Consider the following 9,773-nt stretch of genomic DNA (forward strand, 5'->3'; position numbering starts at 1 on the left):
CCGCTTTATATTTTTAAGAAAAATCTCAAACCGGTTTAGGTAAAGGTAAAGGGACCCCTGACCATTAGGTCCAGTTGTGGCCGACTCTGGGGTTGCGGCGCTCATCTCACTTTATTGGCTGAGGAAGCCAGCATACAGATTCCAGGTCATGTGGCCAGCATGACTAAGCCGCTTCTGGCGAACCAGAGCAGCGCACAAAAACACAGTGGTACCTATTTACCTACTTGCACTTTGACGTGCTTTTGAACTGCTGGGTTGGCAGGAGCTGGGACCAAGCAACGAGAGCTCACCCCATCATGGGGATTCGAACCGCCGACCTTCTGATCGGCAAATCCTAGGCTCTGTGGTTTACAGCAAAGCAGTTTTCAGCATATTAAATCAATAAAACATAAATAAAACAATCTGAAGAAAGTCAAATATAGAGCATACAGTCAAAGCAACATAACAGAAAACTAAAATGTTATCTTAAAAGATTTCAAAAGAAAAGTTGGTTTCCCTGCACTGGGTTACCACTGGCATGCTGTGTTTCAGCATCCGAGGTCTTGCTTCTTCTGCGCCCTTGCCCTCTGAGGTTTGGCAAGAGGCTGCCAGGAAAACAGGAAGCTAGCTGCTGCTACTAGCCTTCGTTGGCATAAGTTAAACCAGTAAAATCATCCAAAGTCATCCAAATGCATTGATAATCCAAACACATGCAATATATAAAAGACTACATAGCCACCATTGAATAAATCAGGAAATGTTAGATTTAGCTTTAAAGATCTTGGCTAAGTACCCCGAAACAATCTTTGTAGTATCATCCCTCGACAAATATTGGATGACAGACTCTTTGTAAATCAATATTTTGAGCTGCAAGGCAGTCCCTAGGAGATCTCTGCGATGAGTATCGAGAAGAGGGCAATCCCAAATTATGTGATGGTGTTTTCCTATTTCAGGAACAGAATCTGTTCTGGGAGGGGATTTTTTTATAAAAAAAAAACTCAGGAAGCTAGTTGTCTTGTTGCACCAAGTCAGAAAAATCAATAATTTTCATGTGGTCCATGGAGGGGGTGTGGGTGGGGGAGTTTGGGAATTTAGGGAAATTTGTATTTAGGGAAAATGTGTTATCTCCAGATGTACCACCATGGGGCACCATAAAAGCTAACTGCTGCAGAACTCAGCCACATTACAACCATGTGTATCCCATCCCATTCGTCTACAGCAGAATAATCCCACAGTGCATTAAAACAGTCCATTAAGAGTTTCACCCAAATGTTCGTACGGTGCATCGTGCATCGTGCAAGATAGAAGTGCTACATTGCTGTCGTCAGGAAGCTGCCCCATGTGGTGAACCAGGGAACTACAAGTGGCAGCATTATCTGCGGAGAACCACCCAAGCTTGGAATCTGGAACTTCCAGAGCAGGATGAGTTATCAAAAGGGATTCTTGTTCCAGCTTAACATTGTGTGGCGGGCAAGAGTCACATCCATGCCACACATTCCTTAGCACTTTGATGCCACATTAGCTGTCACAGGGAATCCTGGGAACTGTAGTTTGTTCAGGGTGCTGGGAATTGTAGGTCTGTGTTTTATTATTTATGAAAACGGTGTCCATGGATCTAAGGCCAGTTCACAGAGAGGGCACAACCAGGAGCCCTCACGCAGGTACTGGCTTCCATGGGGATCCCCGCCCCATTCTGGAAAAGGCAGCAGAGCAACTCAGGTTCATGATGAACAGGTGTGGACCCCAGAATGAGGCGGGCGAGGGGCCCCAGCATGGCTCACCTAGTGCTCCTCTCTGAGGATGTTGGAGGGATTCCCTGCCAAAGGTTGCACTGGCTGGTTGGGCCCTCCCCTGTGCAAGCTCTAGTGGCGGTGAGCTCAGGTGGCGGTTGCAACTTGCCCACCCTGGGTCCCAGCAACCCACGCTATGCTGCTGCATCACCAGAGGCCACCCCTAGCTCTCAGTGTGGTGTGGTGGTTAAGAGCGGTACACCCATAATCTGGTGAACCAGGTTCGCTTCCCCGTTCCTCCACCTGCAGCTGCTGGGTGACCTTGGGCTAGTCACACTTCTCTGAAGTCTCTCAGCCCCACTCACCTCACAGAGTGTTTGTTGTGGGGGAGGAAGGGAAAGGAGAATGTTAGCCGCTTTGAGACGCCTTAGGGTAGTGATAAAGCGGGATATCAAATCCAAACTCCTCCTCCTCCTCCTTCATGTTTGGGCCCTGAAATCTCAGGGTTTGGTGTGCTCCTGAGCTGGCAACACCCTACACCAGGCATGGCCAAACTTGGCCCTCCAGCTGTTTTGGGACTACAACTCCCATCATCCTAGCTGACAGGACCAGTGGTCAGGGATGATGGAAATTGTAGTCCGAAAACAGCTGGAGCACCAAGTTTGGCCATGCCTGCCCTACATGCACTGGGGGGAAATAGGGATCCAAATGCAATCTGGCCTCTCTGTGTGTGTCTTAACTCCCTCTTATCTCGAAGGGTGGAATTGGGTAAGAAGGTGGACAGGAAAAGAGAAGCCTTATGAGAAGAATGAAAGGGCGGGGAGGAGACGTTAGGACAGCATGCGTGGGCGGAGAAGTTATTCATTTCAGTAGGAAAGGAAGGTGTGGAAAGGAAGCTGTTAGGCTGCTAATCTGTGCCATGGATTAAAGGAGTACCCACCACCTGGGAGGAAACAATGAGAGATTGCAGGCCCCTCCCACCAATGTTAAATGCGTCTTTTGCACCTAACAGGCAAATACACCAATAATATAAGCCTCTGCTGCAGGGAAGGTTTGACAGGTATCTGGGCTGCAGCAGGTAAGCAGGTAGCAGGGGAGTTTAACCCATTTTCACCTTGCTGTGGTCCTGAGGGAGGTCCCTTCTCTGAAACTGAGGTATCTTTACTGGGAGGAATCCCCCACTTTGGTTCACTCCTGAGAGCCCCACCACAACTACCTGCAGCGAAAGGCTAAGCATATAATCCAGGGAATAAATAACATGGTAAAAGAGATGCCTCTTTTATTTACTTTATTGATCATTTGTTCATTTCTATCCCACCCTTTTCCTCCAAGAACCACTGTACTGTACATTTAAAGCAGGCTTCCTCAGCCTCAGCCCTCCAGATGTTTTTGGCCTACAACTCCCATAATTCCTAGCTAGCAGGACCAGTGGTCAGGGATGATGGGAATTGTAGTCTCAAAACCTCTGAGTTTGAGGAAGCCTGACTTAAAGCAATATTAGATCTCTCTAAATGGTAATGGCTCCCCCCACCCCAAGTCCTGGGAACTGTAGTTTGTTAAGGGTGGCTGAGCATCGTTAGGTCATAGGGTTGCCATATCTTGAAGAGCCGCCCCTGTTGGCGCATGCACCTCTTTGGCTGGCAACGGCCATGATGTGCAGAGCAGCACGAGCCGGAACCTGAGCCCTCCAAAACCCGGACATTTCCTTTAAAATGTAAACATCAACTCGGATGGGCATGTTGGCCCCCAAAAAGAGGATATGCTCAGGTTTTCACAGACATATGGCAACCCTAGGTAAAGGTAAAGGGACCCCTGACCATTAGGTCCAGTCGTGGCCGACTCTGGGGTTGCGGCGCTCATCTCGCTTTATTGGCTGAGGGAGCCAGCGTACAGCTTCCGGGTCATGTGGCCAGCATGACTAAGCGCTTCTGACGAACCAGAGCAGCGCCCGGAAACACCGTTTACCTTCCCGCCAGAGCGGTACCTATTTATCTACTTGCACTTTGACGTGCTTTTGAAATGCTAGGTTGGCAGGAGCAGGGACTAAGCAACGGGAGCTCACCCCATCGCAGGGATTCGAACTGCCGACCTTCTGATCGGCAAGTCCTAGGCTCTGTGGTTTACCCACAGCGCCACCCGCGTCCCTCCATGGCAACCCTAGGAGACCCCTATTCCCCTCCCACAGCTACAAGTCCCTGAGTTCCCTGGCAAGAGGGATTGATCACTAAACCATTCTGGGAAGGGGAGTTAGGGGGTCTCCTGATGGCTCTCAGCACCCCTTAGCAAAACAGGGGCGGCCCACCAATTAGGCAAGGTGAGGTGACTGCCTTGGGCGGCGGGATCTGAAGAGCCAGCCTCTAAGGAACATATTTGGGGGCTGCTGGCATGCTTCCAAGCAGGCCCCTTCCTCCCTCACCCACCCCCTTTTGATTCCCACTTCAACCATCAGGTAAGGCTGATTTTATTCTTGCCCTTGTTCCCAGTGTAGATCTTCATTCACCCCCATTTTCCCTGGTGGGGTGCTATGCAGGCAACTCCCCATTGTGTTCCGGGTCATGGCCCACTCTGTTTCGGGGCCAAAAAGCAGTGCACATGTTGGCAATTGCGTACATGTCAAATGTGTGCAAAGGGGGAGTTGCCTGTACTGTGGTTCATTTCAGGCGCCAAAGTGCCCTGCGCCAACCCTGTTAACAAACTACATCTCCCAGGATTCTTTGAGGGAAGTCATGACTGTTTAAAGTGGAATGTTACTGTTTTGAAAGCATAGTTTGATGGGGTCTTCATTATGTTTTGGGCATGAGCCTGAGGGAAAGAATGTTCATCACCTATGATGGATCCTAAGCTTAACTCACCAGCGGTATAGAAGTCTTGGGTGTTGCACAGATAGTGTCGTTTGATGGTTTAATCACAAGGTGGCATGGGACTTGTTTGAGCTGTGAGTTTCAAGACAGCCAAGGTGCTTCCAGGTGAGGCATTAGGTCAGCCTTCCTCAAACTTGGGTTCCCAGGTGTCGTTGGACTACAACTCCCATCATTCCTAGCCAGCATGGCCCGCGGCCAGGGATGATGGGAGTTGTGGTTCAAGAACATCTGCAAACCCAGACTCAGAGGCAGAAGAGGAGGGCTGGAGAGGGGGCAAGAGGCAGTGATGGGGCAGGATTCTCCCTGAAGTATCCAGGGAGTTCCTAGCAGGGAGACTGTTTGGGAAAGACCCTGGAGGGGAAGAGTCTTGCAGAGTGGGGAAAGGCAGGGACCTTCAGTCCTTGCAACTGCTTCATTGGAGCAAGACCTACTGGGAAGAGATGCTAGGATCACTAGGCTTGCTCTGTGAAGAGTGAAGAGCACTGACACCATGTTTTTTATTGCTGGTCATGTGACTGGCTCCTGACACCCGGTCAGCTGCTCAAGGAGGGCAGGTGTTGGCACCAGCCCAGGTTGCATCTGGACTTCTACTTAGGAAGCTGCCTTATACCAGGTCAACCAACTGGTTCCTCTAAGCTCGCTATTTTCTGCAATGGCTCTCCAGGGTTTCAAACTGGGACTACCGTATTTCCCTGTCCTACCTGGAGATGCCAGGGATGAAACCATGGACCTTCTGCATGCAAAGCAGGTGTTCCAACATCATACTATGACCATCCCAGAAAGGCTTTGATATGAGGCTCAGGTTATAAATAAGCTCTACGTTCCTACACTGCCAGCCTTTGAGTGTTGGTGTGTGATGACTCGGAAGAAGACAAAAATTTTCCTCCGTCTCCCCCTTCCACCCTGAGCTTGAAAAACATGCCCACACGTCATTCATGCTTCCTTGAGATTCAGCCAACAGAACCTTCCCTTGTTTGTGATTTAACAGGAGCAGGGAGAAGGTCAGGTGGCCTTGCAGGAAAAGGACTCGTAAATGAGCTGCATGAGTAAATAGCACGGCACATACTGGGTGGTTTTCATATTCCCCACCCACTTCCATTCCAGAAATTCTTTGCTGTCAAGGGCGCTCTCCAAAGAATGCACACAAGAGACACACAATGAGAGGCAAGAGGCTGGCCGAGTGCCTCTTTAGGGAAGCGAGACAGCAAGTGACTTGGCATGTGTACACATTAGCAGCTTAAAACACGGTGAGGTCGTCTGTCTGCTGTCCCCACCCCTGCATTTCAAGTTACATTTGCACTTGCTGTACCTAGGGCTGCCAGCCCTCCAGGTCTGAGCTGAAGTCTTCAGGTTCGCCTGGCCCCCTCCAGGTGGCAGGTGAAGGGCTTGAATCTCCAAGAGTGACTTTATTAAGAAAGCGGTGCATGCAGCTTGCAAGCTTCAGCTCAGAAGCTGGCTCCAAATTATAGCATGTACACGCTGGGGGATATGCCTTCCTCTGCTCCCCTCTCCCAATTAACCTCCGTCTCCAGGGCCCATCCCCATGACATCACCAGGAGCTGCCCTTAGGACTCAGGTTTGGGCCCTGACCTGGGTGCATTACCTGATTTGTTTCCCTGTACTCCTCTGAAATCCTATTCTAGGAAGCTGTCATCTGCACATGTGCAATGGGAGTCCAAACTGTACACACTTCAGCTTATCTGTGGCTTGCATTTTCAACTTGTGTTTAAGCTGGTTTGTGGGAAATTTCATCAAACCTGATCATTTATCGGGAAATACAGGGTGCATGTGGATTGTGTAGCTCACATCATGCATACTCAGCTACAAACACCAGTTGTTGGAGCATGCTGTAGTCAGAGTAAACAGCAATATTATTATTATTATTATTATTATTATTATTATTATTAATTCCACTCTGGGCGGCTTCCAACAAAATATTAAAATACAATGGTCTGTTAAACATTAAAAGCTTCCCTGAACAGGGCTGCCTTCAGATGTCTTCTAAAAGTCTGGTAGTTGTTTTTCTCTTTGACATCTGGTGGGAGAGCATTCCACAGGGCAGGTGCCACTACCAAGAAGGCCCTCTGCCTGGCGAGGGAACCGCCAGAACGCCCTCGGCGCTGGACCTAAGTGCCTGGGCAGAAAGATGGGGGTGGAGACGCTCCTTCAGGTATACTGGACTGAGGCCGTTTAGGGCTTTAAAGGTCAGCACCAACACTTTGAATTGTGCTCGACATCCTACCTTTCTGTCAAAAACAAATCAAAGCTAATTAAAAGAGGAGAGAACCAAAATGGAACAAATTAGATCTTACAGACATTTTCACTGTAAAGTCAGCAACAGCTAAAGCTTCATGAAAGATCATATAAAGATAAAAATTCACTAGCAACACATTTAAATAATATGAAATAGCTGTTCATAAACTATAAGTCAGCTGGATGTTGGTTTTGGTTTTTTTTAAAGAAGTCCCCTACTATCTAAAAACACAGAGAGCGGGAGACAAACTAGGATGGCCGCTCGTACATCACCAAAGAAGAAGACAAGAGACAACACCAATTTGGGTTAAAAATGCCTTTGTTAATTTGTGTACCACTTAATGGGAATCACAAGTGGGGAAAGCATTGTCACACTCAGATCCTGTTTGTGGGCTTCCTATCTGCATTCCCATCTTGTAGGCAGCTGAGAACTAGGTTGGCCTGGGGTGGGGAATATTTTTTTGGCTCTACAAGCTGAACCTGGCCTACCTGCTCTCTCCAGTTAACCTAAGAGGCTGTTTTCTGAAAACACACCTGGCTGTCCCATATGCAACATCAGATGCGAGGCCGTCCTGCAACTGCAGAAAACTGGAATGAATTTGAAGCAGATGCACGGGGATTTTCTGTGTTGTGTGTACACACCATGTATTTAAAGCACATTCAAGGCATGTTTCTTTCCCTCAAAGGATTCTGGGAACCGTGGTTTGTTAAGTTAGGTTGCTGAGAGTTGTAGCTCTATGATGGGTAAACTACAAAGCCCAGAATTCTTTGAGGGAAAGAATGTGCTTTGCATGTGATTTAAAGGTACAGTATAGTGTATACAGCCAGGTTTGGGCACACCAGCCAGTTCCCAGACTTTAAACTCAAATATAACTGTGAGAAGGATTTTAGCCCACTCTCTTAAAAAAAGAAAAATACATTTATATTTAACTTCAAAGGGGGACATTGCAAATAAGAGGCTTAATTAAAAAGTGAGAAGTGAATAAATTCAGTCAGGATAGTTTCCTCCGTTTCCCAGTTAGCTATTATGACTCATGCCATTCAGTTTAATCCTAGGCGGAATCCACACAATGGGGCAAATTCAGAGGAAGTTTCGTGCCAGTTCCATCAATGCCCTAAGCACTGAAATTTAATCTCTCTAATGGCAGCCTTCCCTAAATTGGTGCCAGCCATGTTTCCTGAGGGTTTGATGGGAGCTGTAGTCCATAAGATATAGCAGGCACCAAGTTTGACAAGGTTGCTCTGTGGACCGGTTCCTATTGTTACCTGAACCCAACAAAAATGGAATGTTGCCCCCACCCCACCCAACAGAAAGAAACACAATCCAACTGAGATCTGAATATCAAAATTCCACAAGGTATATTCCACAGTATAAGCTAGTTATAGAAGGCAACTTTATAGTATGAATATGAACAGATTTAAAACTTGACATGACTTTTAAATGCTTGCTTAGAGAGAGACTGTACTTTTTGAGAATTCTAAGGAAAAACCATCTTCCGCAGAAACTGCTGCTTGCCTTCTATCACTGTGCCATTGAGAGCATGCTCACGTATGGCTTATGTGTGTGGTACGGAAGCTGTACTACCCAGGACAGGATGGGGTTGTGCAGAGTTGTTAAGGCAGCAGAGAGCATTGTTGGCTGCCCACTCTCCACCTTAGAGCAGATTTATGCCACAAGGAGCCATAGGAAGGCACTGGACATAGTAAAAGATCCATCGCATCCTGGGCACTGTCTCTTCGAGCTCCTGCCGTCGGGACGGAGATACAGGACGATGAAGACAAGAACGAGCCGTCTTAAGAACAGCTTCTTCTCCAGAGCGATCTCGGCCCTGAATGGGAAGCCTGGACTTTGAAAGTCATCTAATCTTCCTTGCTGTATTATACTGTATTGTTTTAATTAGTGTTTTTATAGTTGTTTTGATTTTGTGTGGAGTGCCCTACCTGGGTGGATGGAGCAGCCAAGTAATTTCGTTGTCCCCGAGAGGGGGCAATGACAATAAAGATATGATGATGATGATGATGATGAAAACCCAGATCAACCTAAATATTATTAAGCCAAATGCTTTCTTCTGCGATCTACAAACATATAAAATAGGATTAGGCAAATTCCTGGAGAACAGGGCTATCAGTGGAACAGGCTCCACCGAAGGCAGTGGGTTCTCCTTCCTTAGAAGTTTTCAAACAGAGGCTGGGCCACCTCCCTGCCAGGGGTTCTTTAGCAGCGGTTCCTGCCTTGCAGGAAGATAGCCCTTGGGAATTCCTTCCAACTGCATAATTATTTAACTTACAGGACCAACACAACCCCTATGGAAGCACAAAGAAGACATTAGGCAGCCCAAGTTGGAAAGGGTGAGTTAGGGATTCTTCTCCCTCTTTTAAGGTAGCCTATACAGTGGTACCTTGTTTCTCAAACTCCTTGGTACTCAAACAACTTGGAACCCAAACACTGCAAACCCGGAAGTAAGTGTTCCAGTTTGTGAACTTTAAGAAGCTGAACATGCTCTGTTTTGAGCGTTACGCTTCCGATTTGAGTGTTACACTGAGGTCTGTCTATTTTTTGCTATTTACAGTGGTACCTCGGGTTACAGACAGTTCAGGTTACAGACTCCGCTAACCGAGAAATAGTACCTCAGGTTAAGAGCTTTGCTTCAGGATGAGAACAGAAATTGCATGGCGGCAGCTGGAGGCCCCATTAGCTGAAGTGGTAACTCAGGTTAAGAACAATTTCAGGTTAAGAACAGACCTCTAGAACAAATTAAGTTCTTAACCCGAGGTACCACTGTATTTTGCGTTTCTGTTTATGCGGCTCTTTTTGTTTTGTTTTTGTGACTGTGCGGAACCCAGTTCAGCTACCGATTGTGTGACTGCAACACATTGTTTATCGCTTTCATTTTATGGATCAATGGTCTCATTAGATAGTAAAATTAGTGTTAAAATTGTTGTTTTTAAA

Source organism: Podarcis melisellensis, assembly GCF_964234715.1.
Source record: "Podarcis melisellensis genome assembly, chromosome: 14".
Lineage (NCBI taxonomy): Eukaryota > Metazoa > Chordata > Lepidosauria > Squamata > Lacertidae > Podarcis > Podarcis melisellensis.